This window comes from Triticum aestivum, chromosome 3B (genome assembly GCF_018294505.1).
Source record: "Triticum aestivum cultivar Chinese Spring chromosome 3B, IWGSC CS RefSeq v2.1, whole genome shotgun sequence".
NCBI classification, from domain to species: domain Eukaryota; kingdom Viridiplantae; phylum Streptophyta; class Magnoliopsida; order Poales; family Poaceae; genus Triticum; species Triticum aestivum.
In genome coordinates, this window is record NC_057801.1 from 719,254,917 (window position 1) to 719,267,910 (window position 12,994).

Genomic DNA, 12,994 nt, shown 5'->3' on the forward strand with positions numbered 1-12,994 from the left:
AGCACCTCCGCGTTCAACACACGTACGGTTGGGAAGACGTCTCCTCCTTCTTGATCCAGCAAGGGGGAAGGAGAGGTTGATGAAGATCCAGCAGCACGACGGCGTGGTGGTGGATGCAACAGCGATCTCGGCAGGGCTTCGCCAAGCTCTACGAGAGGGAGAGGTGTAGCAGAGGGAGACGAGGCGCCAAGAGCATGGGTGCGGCTGCCCTCCCTCCCCCCTCTTTATATAGGCCCCCTAGGGGGGGGGGCGCCGGCCCTAGGAGATCCAATCTCCAAGGGGGGCGGCGGCTAGGGGGGAAACTTGCCCCCCAAGCCAGGTGGAGGCGCCCCCACCCCTAGGGTTTCCCCTCCCACTTCAGCCCATGGGGCCCTCCGGGATAGGTGGCCCCACCCAGTGGACCCCTGGGACCCTTCCGGTGGTCCCGGTACAATACCGATGACCCCCGAAACTTTCCCGATGGCCGAAACCTGACTTCCTATATACAATTCTTCACCTCCGGACCATTCCGGAACTCCTCGTGACGTCCGGGATCTCATCCGGGACTCCGAACAACTTTCGGGTTACTGCATACTAATATCTCTACAACCATAGCGTCACCGAATCTTAAGTGTGTAGACCCTACGGGTTTGGGAGACATGCAGACATGACCGAGACGCCTCTCCGGTCAATAACCAACAGCGGGATCTGGATACCCATGTTGGCTCCCACATGCTCCTCGATGATCTCATCGAATGAACCACGATGTCGAGGATTCAATCAATCCTGTATACAATTCCCTTTGTCAATCGGTACGTTACTTGCCCGAGATTCGATCGTCGGTATCCCAATACCTCGTTTAATCTCGTTACCGGCAAGTCACTTTACTCGTACCGTAATGCATGATCCCGTGACCAGACACTTGGTCACATTGAGCTCATTATGATGATGCATTACCGAGTGGGCCCAGAGATACCTCTCCGTCATACGGAGTGACAAATCCCAGTCTCGATTCGTGCCAACCCAACAGACACTTTCGGAGATACCCGTAGTGCACCTTTATAGTCACCCAGTTACGTTGTGACGTTTGGCACACCCAAAGCACTCCTACGGTATCCGGGAGTTGCACAATCTCATGGTCTAAGGAAATGATACTTGACATTTGGAAAAGCTCTAGCAAAACGAACTACACGATCTTTGTGCTACGCTTAGGATTGGGTCTTGTCCATCACATCATTCTCCTAATGATGTGATCCCGTTATCAATGACATCCAATGTCCATAGTCAGGAAACCATGACTATCTGTTGATCAACGAGCTAGTCAACTAGAGGCTCACTAGGGACATGTTGTGGTCTATGTATTCACACGTGTATTACGATTTCCGGATAACACAATTATAGCATGAATAACAGACAATTATCATGAACAAAGAAATATAATAATAACCATTTTATTATTGCCTCTAGGGCATATTTCCAACAGTCTCCCACTTGCACTAGAGTCAATAATCTAGTTACATTGTGATGAATCGAACACCCATAGAGTTCTGGTGTTGATCATGTTTTGCTCTAGGGAGAGGTTTAGTCAATGGATCTGCTACATTCAGGTCCGTATGTACTTTACAAATATCTATGTCTCCATCTTGAACATTTTCACGAATGGAGTTGAAGCGACGCTTGATGTGCCTGGTCTTCTTGTGAAACCTGGGCTCCTTGGCAAGTGCAATAGCTCCAGTGTTGTCACAGAAGAGTGTGATCGGCCCGGACGCATTGGGTATGACTCCTAGGTCGGTGATGAACTCCTTCACCCAGATTGCTTCATGCGCTGCCTCCGAGGCTTCCATGTACTCTGCTTCACATGTAGATCCCGCCACGACGCTTTGCTTGCAACTGCACCAGCTTACTGCCCCACCATTCAAAATATACACGTATCCAGTTTGTGACTTAGAGTCATCCAGATCTGTGTCGAAGCTAGCGTCGACGTAACCCTTTACGACGAGCTCTTCGTCACCTCAAAAAACGAGAAATATATCCTTAGTCCTTTTCAGGTACTTCAGGATATTCTTGACCGCTGTCCAGTGTTCCTTGCCGGGATTACTTTGGTACTTTCGTACCGAACTTACGGCAAGGATTACATCAGGTCTGGTACACAACATGGCATACATAATAGACCCTATGGCTGAGGCATAGGGGATGACACTCATCTCTTCTATATCTTCTGCCGTGGTCGGGCATTGAGCCGAGCTCAATCTCACACCTTGCAATACAGGCAAGAACCCTTTCTTGGACTGATCCATATTGAACTTCTTCAATATCTTATCAAGGTATGTGCTTTGTGAAAGACCTATGAGGCGTCTCGATCTATCCCTATAGATCTTGATGCCTAGTATGTAAGCAGCTTCTCCAAGGTCCTTCATTGAAAAACACTTATTCAAGTAGGCCTTAATGCTGTCCAAAAGTTCTATGTCATTTCCCATCAAAAGTATGCCATCCACATATAATATGAGAAATGCTACAGAGCTCCCACTCACTTTCTTGTAAACGCAGGCTTCTCCATAAGTCTGCATAAACCCAAACGCTTTGATCATCTCATCAAAGCGAATGTTCCAACTCCGAGATGCTTGCACCAGCCCATAAATGGATCGCTGGAGTTTGCATACCTTGTTAGCATTCTCGGGATCGACAAAACCTTCCGGCTGCATCATATACAGTTCTTCCTTAAGATAGCCGTTAAGGAATGCCGTTTTGACGTCCATTTGCCATATCTCATAATCATAGTATGCGGCAATTGCTAACATGATTCAGACGGACTTCAGCTTAGCTACGGGAGAGAAAGTCTCATCATAGTCAACCCCTTGAACTTGCTGATAACCCTTAGCAACAAGACGAGCTTTATAGATGGTAACATTACCATCCGCGTCCGTCTTCTTCTTAAAGATCCATTTATTTTCTATCGCTCGCCGATCATCGGGCAAGTCTGTCAAAGTCCATACTTTGTTTTCATACATGGATTCTATCTCGGATTGCATGGCTTCAAGCCATTTGTTGGAATCTGGGCCCGCCATCGCTTCTTCATAGTTCGAAGGTTCACCGTTGTCTAACAACATGATTTCCAGGACAGGGTTGCCATACCACTCTGGTGTGGAACGTGTCCTTGTAGACCTACGAAGTTCAGTAGTAACTTGATCCGAAGTACCTTGATCATCATCATTAACTTCCTCTTCAGTTGGTGCTGGCACCACAGGAACATCTTCCTGAGCTGCGCTACTTACCGGTTCAAGAGGTAGTACTTCATCAAGTTCCACTTTCCTCCCACTTACTTCTCTCGAGAGAAACTCTTTCTCCAGAAAGGACCCGTTCTTGGCAACAAAGATCTTGCCTTCGGATCTGAGGTAGAAGGTATACCCAATGGTTTCCTTAGGGTATCCTATGAAGACGCATTTTTCCGACTTGGGTTCGAGCTTTTCAGGTTGAAGTTTCTTGACATAAGCATCGCATCCCCAAACTTTTAGAAACGACAGCTTAGGTTTCTTCCCAAACCATAATTCATACGGTGTCGTCTCAACGGATTTAGACGGTGCCCTATTTAAAGTGAATGTAGCTGTCTCTAGAGCGTATCCCCAAAAAGATAGCGGTAAATCGGTAAGAGACATCATAGATCGCACCATATCCAATAAAGTGCGATTACGACGTTCGGACACACCGTTACGCTGAGGTGTTCCAGGCGGCGTGAGTTGTGAAACGATTCCACATTTCCTTAAGTGCGTACCAAATTCGTGACTTAAATATTCTCCTCCACGATCTGATCGTAAGAACTTTATCTTTCGGTCACGTTGATTCTCTACCTCATTCTGAAATTCCTTGAACTTTTCAAAGGTCTCAGACTTGTGTTTCATCAAGTAGACATACCCATATCTACTCAAGTCGTCAGTGAGAGTGAGAACATAACGATATCCTCCGCGAGCCTCAACGCTCATTGGACCGCACACATCAGTATGTATGATTTCCAATAAGTTGGTTGCTCGCTCCATTGTTCCGGAGAACGGAGTCTTGGTCATTTTGCCCATGAGGCATGGTTCGCATGTGTCAAATGATTCATAATCGAGAGACTCTAAAAGTCCATCAGCATGGAGCTTCTTCATGCGCTTGACACCAATGTGACCAAGGCGGCAGTGCCACAAGTATGTGGGACTATCGTTATCAACTTTACATCTTTTGGTATTCACACTATGAATATGTGTAACATCACATTCGAGATTCATTAAGAATAAACCATTGACCATCGGGGCATGACCATAAAACATATCTCTCATATAAATAGAACAACCATTATTCTCGGATTTAAATGAGTAGCCATCTCGTATTAAACGAGATCCAGATACAATGTTCATGCTCAAAGCTGGCACTAAATAACAATTATTGAGGTTTAAAACTAATCCCGTAGGTAAATGTAGAGGTAGCGTGCCGACGGCGATCACATCGACCTTGGAACCATTCCCGACGCGCATCGTCACCTCGTCCTTCGCCAGTCTCCGCTTATTCCGCAGCTCCTGCTTTGAGTTACAAATATGAGCAACCGCACCGGTATCAAATACCCAGGAGCTACTACGAGTACTGGTAAGGTACACATCAATTACATGTATATCACATATACCTTTGGTGTTGCCGGCCTTCTTGTCCGCTAAGTATTTGGGGCAGTTCCGCTTCCAGTGTCCGCTTCCCTTGCAATAAAAGCACTCAGTCTCAGGCTTGGGTCCATTCTTTGGCTTCTTCCCGGCAACTGGCTTACCGGGCGCGGCAACTCCCTTGCCGTCCTTCTTGAAGTTCTTCTTACCCTTGCCTTTCTTGAACTTAGTGGTTTTATTCACCATCAACACTTGATGTTCCTTTTTGATCTCTACCTCTGCTGATTTCAGCATTGAATATACTTCAGGAATGGTCTTTTCCATCCCCTGCATATTGAAGTTCATCACAAAGCTCTTGTAGCTCGGTGGAAGCGACTGAAGGATTCTGTCAATAACCGCGTCATCCGGGAGATTAACTCCCAGCTGAGTCAAGCGGTTGTGCAACCCAGACATTTTGAGTATGTGCTCACTGACAGAACTATTTTCCTCCATCTTACAACTGAAGAACTTGTCGGAGACTTCATATCTCTCGACCCGGGCATGAGCTTGGAAAACCATTTTCAGCTCTTCGAACATCTCATATGCTCCGTGTTGCTCAAAACGCTTTTGGAGCCCCGGTTCTAAGCTATAAAGCATGCCGCACTGACCGAGGGAGTAATCATCAGCACAAGGCTGCCAAGCATTCATAACGTCTTGGTTCTCTGGGATGGGTGCTTCACCTAGCGGTGCTTCTAAGACATAATCTTTCTTTGCAGCTATGAGGATGATCCTCAGGTTCTGGACCCAGTCCGTATAGTTGCTGCCATCATCTTTCAGCTTGGTTTTCTCTAGGAACGCGTTGAAGTTGAGGTGGACATGAGCGTTGGCCATTTGATCTACAAGACATTTTTGCAAAGGTTTTTTGACTAAGTTCATGATAATTAAGTTCATCTAATCAAATTATTTAATGAACTCCCACTCAGATTAGACATCCCTCTAGTCATCTAAGTGATACATGATCCGAGTCGACTAGGCCGTGTCTGATCATCATGTGAGATGGACTAGTCATCATCGGTGAACATCTCCATGTTGATCGTATCTTCCATACGACTCATGTTCGACCTTTCGGTCTCTTGTGTTCCGAGGCCATGTCTGTACATGCTAGGCTCGTCAAGTTAACCTAAGTGTTTATGCATGTGTAAATCTGTCTTACACCCGTTGTATGTGAACGTTAGAATCTATCACACCCGATCATCACGTGGTGCTTCGAAACAACGAACTTTCGCAACGGCGCACAGTTAGGGGGAACACTTTCTTGAAATTATTATGAGGGATCATCTTATTTACTACCGTCGTTCTAAGTAAACAAGATGCAAAAACATGATAAACATCACATGCAATCAAATAGTGACATGATATGGCCAATATCATATACCTCCTTTGATCTCCATCTTCGGGGCTCCATGATCATCTTTGTCACCGGCATGACACCATGATCTCCATCATCGTGTCTCCATGAAGTTGCTCGCCAACTATTACTTCTACTACTATGGCTAACGGTTTAGCAATAAAGTAAAGTAATTACATGGCGTTTAATCATTGACACGCAGGTCATACAATAATTAAGACAACTCCTATGGCTCCCGCCGGTTGTCATACTCATCGACATGCAAGTTGTGATTCCTATTACAAGAACATGATCTCATACATCACATATATATCATTCATCACAACTTTTGGCCATATCACATCACAAGGCACATGCTGCAAAAACAAGTTAGACGTCCTCTAATTGTTGTTGTATGTTTTTACGTGGCTGCAATAGGGTTCTAGCAAGAACGTTTTATTACCTACGTAAAAGCCACAACGTGATATGCCAACTTCTATTTACCCTTCATAAGGACCCTTTTCATCGAATCCGCTCCAACTAAAGTGGGAGAGATAGACACCCGCTAGCCACCTTATGCAACTAGTGCATGTCAGTCGGTGGAACCTGTCTCACATAAGCGTACGTGTAAGGCCGGTCCGGGCCGCTTCATCCCACGATGCCGCCGAAGCAAAATAAGACTAGTAGTGGCAAGAAAGTTGACAACATCTACGCCCACAACAAATTGTGTTCTACTCATGCAAAGAGAACTACGCATAGACCTAGCTCTGATACCACTGTTGGGGAATGTTGCAGAAAATAAAAAATTTCTACGCTTCACCAAGATCAATCTATGAGTTCATCTAGCAACAAGAGAGAGGAGTGCATCTACATACCCTTGTAGATCGCGAGCGGAAGCGTTCAAGAGAACGGGGTTGAGGGAGTCGTACTCGTCGTGATCCAAATCACCGATGATCCTAGTGCTGAACGGACATCACCTCCGTGTTCAACACACGTACGGTTGGGAAGACGTCTCCTCCTTCTTGATCCAGCAAGGGGGAAGGAGAGGTTGATGAAGATCCAGCAGCACGACGGCATGGTGGTGGATGCAGCAACGATTTCGGTAGGGCTTCGCCAAGCTCTACGAGAGGGAGAGGTGTAGCAGAGGGAGAGCAAGGCGCCAAGAGCATGGGTGCGGCTGCCCTCCCTCCCCCTCTTTATATGTGCCCCCTAGGGGGGGGCACCGACCCTAGGAGATCCAATCTCCATGGGGGGGGGGGCGGCCAGGGGGGAAACTTGCCCCCCAAGCCAGGTGGAGGCGCCCCCACCCCTAGGGTTTCCAACCCTAGGCGCAGGAGGGCCCAAGGGGGGGCGCACCAGCCCACCAGGGGCTGGTTCCCCTCCCACTTCAGCCCATGGGGCCCTCCGGGATAGGTGGTCCCACCCGGTGGACCCCCGGGACCCTTCCGGTGGTCCTGGTACAATACCGATGACCCCCGAAACTTTCCCGATGGCCGAAACCTGACTTCCTATATATAATTCTTCACCTCCGGACCATTCTGGAACTCCTCGTGACGTCCGGGATCTCATCCGGGACTCCAAACAACTTTCGGGTTACTGCATACTAATATCTCTACAACCCTAGCGTCACCGAACCTTAAGTGTGTAGACCCTATGGGTTCGGGAGACATGCAAACATGACCGAGACGCCTCTCCGGTCAATAACCAACAACAGGATCTAGATACCCATGTTGGCTCCCACATGCTCCTCGATGATCTCATCGGATGAACCACGATGTCGAGGATTCAATCAATCTTGTATACAATTCCCTTTGTCAATCTGTATGTTACTTACCCGAGATTCGATCGTCGGTATCCCAATACCTCGTTTAATCTCGTTACCGGCAAGTAACTTTTCTCGTACCGTAATGCATGATCTCGTGACCAGACACTTGGTCACATTGAGCTCATTATGATGATGCATTATCGAGTGGGCCCAGAGATACCTCTCCGTCATACGGAGTGACAAATCCCAGTCTTGATTCGTGCCAACCCAACAGATACTTTCAGAGATACCCGTAGTGCACCTTTATAGTCACCCAGTTACGTTGTGACGTTTGGCACACCCAAAGCACTCCTACGGTATCCGGGAGTTGCACAATCTCATGGTCTAAGGAAATGATACTTGACATTTGGAAAAGCTCTAACAAAACGAACTACACGATCTTTGTGCTACGCTTATTATTGGGTCTTATCCATCACATCATTCTCCTAATGATGTGATCCCGTTATCAATGAGATCCAATGTCCATAGTCAGGAAACCATGACTATCTGGTGATCAACGAGCTAGTAAACTAGAGGCTCACTAGGGACATGTTGTGGTCTATGTATTCACACGTGTATTACGATTTCCGGATAACACAATTATAGCATGAATAACAGACAATTATCATGAACAAAGAAATATAATAATAACCATTTTATTATTGCCTCGAGGGCATATTTCCAACAGTTTTGGTACTTCCCTTCCCCTTTTACGTTTCTCCGCTGCTCGTTTCCGGGCGAAAGCCAAAATCCATCTGGATTGGGCGGCAGCGACGCCGTGGCGCCATCTCCTTCATGAAGGTGCCGCCTTTGGTGAGTTTTAGGGCGATGGCGAGTCTGCTCCGTTGGTAGGTGTTCAACGGCTGCATGGTTGGAGTCTGCGGTGTTGGGGCTTCCTCCATTGCAGCTTTGTCATCAACAGTCTCGCACCGTGCATTTGCTTCTCCTCGTGTGCAGTTCCTCTCAGTGCCAAGGTTCCTCCTTGTTGAGCCCGACGCTGTAGGTTGGCGGTGCTCTGGTTTGGTCTTCCCGGTGGCAACGGTGGCGGTTATTCATCTTAGTTCTTGGGAGAGCGTCTCTATCTTCCGACGGATCGGCGCCTCGTGCCAGGCGAGGGGGCAGGGAGCCCCTTTCGGAGATGGAGAAGGTTGTATCCGTTTTGGCCGCAGCCCATGGAGCTGACAACGTGTTTCTTCCAATCTGCTAGTTGTGTCTCCTCAAGGCCTTCCTGGTTCCACTGAGCGATGAATTGCGATCGATGGTGGGCTTCATTCTCTTCAAGCTACTCCTGGGCTTTAGTGTTCTTCATCCTTGCTTGTAGGTGTGTGAAGCTAGCTAGCTGTTGCACAACACCATGTATCTCTTAGCTGTTTTGTTGTTTTCTACTACTGTAAGTGGGTTGATGTTGTAATCCTGGTCAGTTGATGGCTTTGTTAATTCAAAGCCGGGCTCGTTTTGAGCCTCCGTTCTAAAAAAAGATGATTCCTACACGATCTCGAGAATATGTTCCTCAAAGGTTCATTCACGAGGACTTTTTTCTGAAAAGGAAGATAACCCCCGGTCTTTGCATCACGGCGATGCATGCATCCATTTTATTAATTATTCACCAAGACCTTACAAAGTAATACATCAATAAATCTGGAGCCACCGTCTCGGCCTCATTTGTTACTACCCTATCAACTTGATGAAGGGGTGCAGATTGTCTGAGCCGCATACCACCCAGACCTCACGCCGACCTCTCACCAAATCCCAACATCTAAAACCGGCCAACCGAGCCGCATTGTCGGGTCTGGGCCACATACTGGTGCGGGGCACTCTCAGTAGTCACCGCATGCGCATGCTGCAGAGGCTGCCGCCATCGTCTTCCACCAATCCATCTTCACAGAAGGTACTGACGCATCGGCCTTGCTAGGCCTATCATCAATGGCACCACGGTGCCAGTCAACGCCACCTACCTATGTGCGTCCATCATCACACATCTGTCGTCGAGACACTGTTGCGCCACGCCGCCGAGACTCCACAGCATTGATGCTTCACATGAAACACCACTCCATCGCTGAAACCGTCCACTGGTCTCTCGAGCCAATACACACCTCCAAGAATGATGGCCCCGGGGGGAACGACACAAGTGCGCCGCTGTCGTCTGATCGACTGGTCTAGGGTTTCCCCTGGTGGTAGTAGATAGAGGTCTGGCGCTTCTCCACGACGAAGAACGCCACCATCCCCGGCCTTGGCAACTAGCCAAGAGTAGGGTTTTCACCTGGATCTGCTCGATGGGCCTCAGTATAGCATCTTGTGCACCAGATCGCTCGCCACAACGCTGCCACCCCCATGCTGCACGCCCAGATCCAGACAGGCACATTCCACTGTCATTGAACCGCCGACCACTTCGGCCATGGACGACATGACCGCGCCGACGCCACGAGCAGCCACCAAGGCACCCCAAGGCTTGGCCACACCGGATCTGGGACGAGGCCCAGCCAGCCACCAGCGGTACAACAGGGTTTCGACCAGTCCATCCCTCTACGACCTGAATAGGCGTTCAAACCCGTCCAAGTGCCGTGACCTGGATTGGCGCCACGCCATCACCCACCGCCGTCCCGCACCACGCGACTTGAGCATGGAGAGGAGCGAGCCCGCCGCCGCCTGCACCGATCAGGCTTTGCCCGACAGTGCGCACTGGCTGCAACGAGGGGAGGGGACGTGCGGAGATGACCTAGTCTCGACGCCTAGGGTTCACCCCTCAGTCACTCGCGGGATGATGCAAGGGGGAGGTTAGATGAGTTGGGCATGGGAGGAGGGATCCCGGTAGCGCTGGGCGACGGCGGTGGCGGTGCTAGGTGACCTTTCGTGAGGGTAGGGCTAGGTCGCGAGCCCCAGCCTTTCACCTATGCCTGCAGTCAGTCTCGAGGACCTAATAATGAAAAGGAGATTGGCAGCAATAACGAAAACCATGGATCAGATTTTCAATTCTTAGGAAGTGGTAAAGAACTACAATGGTTTAGGTAATTTTTTATGTGATTGTTTTTATTAGATTAATTTGCTGCAACTCCTGACAATAAATGTACGAAATTTGTCAAATTTTGATTGACCTGACGATGGGCTTTGCTTCTTCAAATGCCAGTTGATCCGTAGACCATTTGATTTAATAAACAGTGTGTGTGTGTGTGTGTATAGTTTTTTGTTGTTGTTGTCTTGATCCTCATGACCATGTTTTGGTTCGCCATATTGTTGCTCTGTAGTTCTTCTTCCACCCCATCCTCGGTTATTGATGCCAGGCTAATATTTTTTTCTTCCCAAAAAGAGGCTCTCTCCGGGACTGCGTTTGGCAGGAAATGGATCACATATCGAAATTGAATCCGTTAAATTGGAAGTAATCTACGCTAGGGAGGCTCCAGTTTTGCAGGAAACATAACACATATGTGTATGGACAAGAACGGAATACAAGAACTTTTTTTTGAGAATCCACCCTTAGGGCACTTTATTCATTTGAGGGTGGAATCAATTTCGATTGTACATCGTCAATCAGAAACACAAAGATTACATCAAACTGAGAAACTGGGAAGAGAGCGCTTTCGGAGTTAGTGCCTCCCTATCTAGGACACGTATGAGCTACGAAATTTGCTATTCTACTCACAAAACACAACTTCAACCCCTACAGGTGTCCAGCATCCCCCTACCTCTTCCTACTATGTGCTGAAGGCTTCTCGTCGCTCTTGAAGTACTATGGCAACTTTGTTGATCGAGGGATTAGAGTAAACTTCAGAGCACCATGGGTAAGTCATCTCTTGTTCGCTGATGACAGTCTTATCTTCATCAAGGCGAATGCGAAGAGTGCAACAAGGTTGAATGAAATTCTAGAGATCTATGGGGAAGCTTCGGGACAATGTGTCAACAGGAGCAAAAGCTCGATCTTCTTCGGTCCCAACACACCCACATCTCTTAGACAAAGTTTGAAGAAACACTAGGAGTTCCAGTCGAAGCTTTCTCAGAGCGTTACCTCGGCCTCCCGTCGGCAGTTGGCAAAATCAACAGTGATACTTTTGAGGATTTGGGGGATAGAGCCCGAGGTTATATGCAAGGGTGGTCAGAGAGGCTGTTTGCTTGCGCCAGAAGAGAGGCCCTCCTAAAACGACGTTTAGCATGAGCTGTTTTCTCTTGACGAAGAAGGTGTGCAAGGGTCTGACCTCAAACATGGCAAAATTCTGGTGGGGGAGTTCTATTGACAGGAGGTATCTCCATTGGATTGCATGGGACAAACTTGCTACACCAAAATGTAAAGGCGGAATGGTCTTTCGAGACCTTCAGATCTTTAACTTGGCACTGCTAGAGAAGCATGGTTGGCGCTTCATGATGAACCCGAACTATGCGTTGTTGCATTGCTCGCATGCACGGAGGTTCTGGGAGGAGACAAGACTGCTATTTCATGTTGATCTACCTCCGCTTCATCCTCAGACTTGGACGAAGGACATTCTATGTGATCACCGGTTTTCTGCCAGGGAACGAGCGATCTTCATTACGGTGATGTGGGCGATCTGGACTTCTCGAAGCCGACTGACGCATGATAAGGAGGGGTGGAATCTAACTTACTTTGTCAGGAGATTCAGAGAAGACCTTGCCATCCTAGATATACCCAGGCAACAGGGTGTCACGCTACCCGACTATGGTTGGGAGCCCCCCGGCGATCCCTTTATCAAGATCAACACAGATACTGCGGTTCATCTCAACGATGGCAATGCAGGAGCGGGAGGTGTTGCCCATTCGTCATCAGGCTTCAAGGGTGCATGATGCAAGCCGGTTCTGGGTGTTATGGATCCTCTCATTGCAGAGGCGCTAGCACTCAAGGAAGGAGTTCTTCTAGCTACACTTTGAGGCTTCACACATGTGATCATGGAGACTGACTGTCTAGAGGCAGTTAACCTCTGGAACTCTTGCTACACCGACCGGTCAATGATAGAACCTATCTTGTATGAAATTGGAGAGCTAGCCCTTAGTCTTACCTCTTTTAGTATTCAACATGTAATGAGAACAGCTAATGGTCCTGCACACTTGTGTGCTAAGCGTGGATGTACGCTTAACGTGACTGAGAGCTGGTTAGATACTACTCCTAGCTTCCTGATCAGAAACCTTCTGTCTGACTGCTCAGCGAATGCTTTTGTTGAATAAAGCTCTCTAAAGTTCCTTGCAAAAAAACTTCAACCCCTGCAAGTGGTGGAGATC